The 4,954-nt window shown below is 45.8% G+C and overlaps 1 non-coding gene across 1 annotated transcript; it reads right to left on the bottom strand.

The window, feature by feature from the left end:
* On the bottom strand, positions 1–133 carry LOC144801109 (small nucleolar RNA SNORA36 family). Its single transcript, XR_013604985.1, has one exon. It is a non-coding gene; the product is annotated as a small nucleolar RNA SNORA36 family (small nucleolar RNA).
* Positions 134–4,954: the final 4,821 nt, after the last annotated feature.

Here is a 4,954-nt window from a genome sequence, read left to right as displayed (position 1 = left end):
GAGATTACGATTCGGTAAATTTACCGATTCGGTAATATTTCCGATTCGGTATTTTACCGAATCGGAAATATTACCGAATCGGTAAATTTACCGAATCGGTAAAGTTACCGAATCGGTAAAATACCGATTCGGTAAATAAGAAGTGGTAAAAATGGATATTGAGATGTAGGGAAGCTCTGAAATACCGAATTTGCTTGAAATTCGGTATTTAAGAGTCGGTATTTACCATGGATTGGAATCAGGTGGTAAACAGGTGCAACCTATAAAAATGGACCCAAAATGCAATTCTTCTTGCACAATGGCGGCATTTTATGTCATTGCAAGACGGCTACGGCTACAGGAGGAAGGAGAGAGGGAATGGCAGAGAGAGGAGCAGGTCTTTAGACAGAGGATAACCCTGTTCATGCTCACAGAGGCTACAGAGGTACAGGTTGGCCCCAGACACCATCTCGGAACTCATCAGGGACCTTCACCCACTGTTGGAGAATACTACCCCAAGGGCACACGCTATTCCTCCCCACGTGCAGGTGCTGTGCAGCCTACACCTGCTTGCGTCTGGGAGCTACCAGAGTGTGGTTGCTGCGGTAGGTGGGGTGACCCAGAGCAGCCTGTCAAGGTTTTTCCACAAATTCCTTGACGCCATGTTACAGAGGATGGAGCATTATATATCTTTTCCTGCAACCCATGCTGAACTGGTCCAAACAAAATCTGACTTCTACCAGATGGCACGTTTCCCCAATATAATTGGCTGCATTGATGGCACGCACATTCCCATTTGTCCCCCTGCTGCCACCGAATATATGTACAGGAATAGGAAGTCCACCCACACCATCAATGTGCAGGTGATCTGCAATGCAAAGTTCGCCATTACTGACCTTGTGGCAAAATTCCCTGGGAGTACCCACGACTCCTATATACTTCAAAACAGTGGCATCTATGCACGGCTGACTGCAGGGGAATTTGGTGAAGGATACCTCCTAGGTAAGACACAGTGTGCGACCCCTATAACACCTATTGCAGTAATAAGTACATGTATGCATGTGAGTAATGTATTCCCATTTCCTTTTAGGAGACAGTGCATATGCCCTCCGCTCCTTCATACTCACACCCTACCTCAACCCCTCAACACCCAGCCAAAAGAGATATAACCGGGCACACAAGAGCACACGGAATGTTGTAGAGCGAACATTTGGTATCTGGAAAAGCAGGTTCAGATGCTTGCACAAGAGCGGAGGTGCAAGGCAGTATACCCCCATCACCTGTTGTAAGATCATTGCTGCCTGTGCTATGTTGCACAATCTTGCTGTGAAGAGGGGTACTGAGGTGGAGTTGTCAGACTATGAGGATCATGACGACGACATTGCTGTGCCTGAAACACAACCTGCTGGAGTGTCAACACCAAGTGATGGCAGATACAGACGTGAGGAAATAACACACAACTACTTCAGAGTAAGTGATGAGACTGAGACCTATATTGAAAGCACGAGAATTTTTTTTATTTAGTATATTTATAGGTATGTTAAAGAACAAAAGTGCAACAGTAAGCATTTCACAGCAATGCTCACAGTGAGCAAACACACACAGACAGGTGTTGAATCCACCCACCGTAGTTGTATATTGTCACTAGGCAGGTTTAAATGGCACAAATGTGCAACAAAAACATTATTATCTATAAATTGAATGTCCAATGGCAGTAGGCCATAGTATTAACTGTTCATTTGCGGCCACGCTTTGCACTGGCAGGTGTATGTGGCTCACCCTGTTCACTAGGCGTTTGGACTGCAGCCTCACCCTGTCGCCTGCTGTTCCTCCTTGTCTCTACGACATGGGGGCTTGCCGTGCTGCTCCTACTGGTGCTACCTTCAGTGTCCGGCACGTCAATAGCAGCAGTTTGTGCAGTTTGAGCATTGAGTAGAGCCTCCAGCGCACCGGTCATTCCGGCTATGCCCCTTGTCAGCTGATTGCTGTTTTGAGTCAGGACTTCCTGACTATTCATGCTACGCCTGCATAACAGGGATGTGGCTGTTGCCAGGCGGTGGATAGATTTCTCAGTTCTCTCTGCACGCTGCTTCTCCGTGCGCCTTGATGTTATTTCAGAGTCCAGTTTTGTGCACAGTTGCTGCATGGATTGGGTCATGTCATGTATGCCTGTTGCCATGCTCTTGTTAACTTCCACCAGTTCCCTGATGCCCTTACCAATTTCCTGCATGTTGATGTTGTTGGTTGCGCATTTGTCTTTGACAGGACATGATGCCCTTGCCCTGCATCCTCTGAATCCTGACCATGGATCCCTCCAGGCCTTGGAAGACACTGGACCCCTCCCCACGTGCACCTACACTCCTTCCTTGTACTGTGCGGCGTCTAGCGGTATTTGGTACAGGCTCTGTGCTGCCATGTGGCAGAGATGTCAGCTTCAGGCAAGTTTTGTGACTCTTCACCCACCATTTCACCAGCAGCTGTCTCCATTTCCATCAGTGGGGAAACGACATGCCTCCTGCTAGGGTGTGCAGCAAGTGTTTCAATTTCAAAGGATGCTGGCATTTCGGGTGACGAAACCAATAGTCGGGACTGTGAAGGTCTTGTGGAGGCCTGCATTTCTTCACTGATGTCAGGTTCTTGGGAAGGTGGCTGCCCACTCGGAACACCTGTGTCCTGTGATGCACTGGGACCTGGCTCATGACTGTCATCCCTCTCGGGTGCCGTGCCTTCTGCCTCCTGAGACTGCCTTCTGGATGTGTGACCTGTGGACATATGAGCACATATCAGCTAGGTGCAAATGTCTCACAGCCACTACAATTAAACTTATGAAATTGCACTTGTTACATGCTGCCTGCCCTTCATTATGTCTGCATTCATTTGCCTTACTTGGTGGTTACAGTGCTGTGTGACATGCTCTTTCATTAACTGACTTCATGTACCATGATGCATTGCTACTGTTTTGCACAGACACACTGGGACTGGGGTAACTTAGCTGCAAGGGGTGAGGGATGGATGAGGGTGTGAGGGGGATTGCTTTGCATGCATCTTACCTTTTCTAGTTGCAGCTTTCACGGAGCTGTCCACTTCTCCCAGTCCATGGACGCTTTCAGGCTCCAAGGTTGTGGCTACCATCTCCTCCAGGTCGGTGAGGGGGGTGCTGTGTTCTTTCCTCCACCTGTTTGCGAGGCCTGTTTGTGGTGGTCAGCTATTTTTTTTTGTGAGGCTCCTTAGGTCATAAAACCTCTTTTTTAAATCTTCAGTGACTCTGGTGGTCACTCCCACTGCATTGACTTTCTCTAGGATTTCAAGCCAAAGCTTCCTTTTTGCTGATTCAGGCACAGTAAGGGAATGCCTTCCAAACAGTCTGTGGTGTACCTTTACCACCTCCTCCACAAGGACCTGGAGCTCCATGCTGCTGAATTTGAGCTTTCTTTTTCTTTCTGTCTGCTCTGTGTCCTTGCTGCTTGCCATGTTTACATTTTAAAAGAGCACAAACTCTGTCTGCTGCTGCTCCCAGTCTCTCTGCTCCAACTGCCTCTGCAGAACCTTCTAATTAGTTGCAGCTGCCTGTGTAGCCACTTCCTGGTAGGAAGGGGGAGGGTGGTTGCACCTGATTGGCTGTTGTGTTCAGTTTCACTTTTGCTTGCTGTCCGATTCGGTTTTTACCGAATCGGTATTTTCAATGCATTCCTATGGGCCTTTTGGCCCATAGGGATGAATGGTAAATACCGATTCGGTAATTACCGATTCGGTATTTTCTGAAAGTCCGATACCGAATTTTACCGATTCGGTAAAAAATACAGAATTTTTCCCTACATCTCATATACATATTTTTGAATACCGAATCGGTAAAATTCGGTATTTAAGAATCGGTAAATTCAGATTACCTACATCTAGCCCTTAGTCTTTTAATTTACCCACGTTTTCATTTATGTCCAAAACTTTGCGTTGTGGACTGCATGAGAGAGTATGATCGCAGAATGTTTGCTCTTCACCCTCAGGATGTTAACCAATTACTTATTATAAGTAATTGGTTAAACCCCACAAAGGCATAACCTTGACCTCTATTGCTAGATGGGTTAAGACTGTTATGAGTTTAGCAGGCATTGACTTAAAGAAATGTCAAGCTCACTCCCTTAGAGGGGTGCTATGGCCAGTAAATCTCTCTGGTCTGGAGGTAAGTTGGACGACATTCTTAAAGCTGCTTACTGGTCAAATGCTAGAACCTTTGCACGTCATTATTGCAAGCCTATTGAACATATTTCTGATGTTGTTTTACAAAGCTACCAACATGCATAATGTAGCCTCCATTCTTGTAATGAAATTGCGATTCCCATATTAACATGACTAGAGAATCTGGGTTTCATTAAAGACACAGAGGCTGACATTATCCCTCCCATCCCAGCTCTTGGTGGTCTTACAATGATTTAATGCTGTTTTTGTTTCAGTTTATCACTGTACTTTTTATTAACAGTACTTGTTTCATCTCTTGTTCCTTTTAGCTTGATAAGCTTGACACTATTTTTTACATTCAAGAGATATTTACTTCTTTCTCTTTTCAGGTAGCGCTACTTAACTGTGTGTCGTCTGGCCTGTGGTTTTACCTTCGTTCTTCCTTCTCCTTCATCCTGCTCATCAGAAGATCGTTTAGATGTTTCAAGTTTCATGAACTTATTTTCCTCTACATTTAAAAGAGGCAGATCGTTGATGGCTCATGCCTTTCATGTGTTGCTATTTTTCTATTCTGGAACCTTTTAATATTGTGATGGAAGTGGCTGCTTGGACTGCATTAAAGGAATAATGCATAATGTCAGCCTCTGTGTCTTTAATGAAATCCAGATTCTCTAGTCATGTTAATATGAGAATCGCAATTCCCACTTGGTCCCAACACCCCAACTCCAGCCAGGTCAGGTGCCCCCGATTCGTGGGGAGATCTGAGATAGGTAGGGTGGGAGACTCCTCGTTTTCTATATCC

Source organism: Lissotriton helveticus, chromosome 12, assembly GCF_964261635.1.
Source record: "Lissotriton helveticus chromosome 12, aLisHel1.1, whole genome shotgun sequence".
Classification (NCBI taxonomy): Eukaryota; Metazoa; Chordata; class Amphibia; order Caudata; family Salamandridae; genus Lissotriton; species Lissotriton helveticus.
This window is presented reverse-complemented; position numbering and strand designations above follow the sequence as displayed.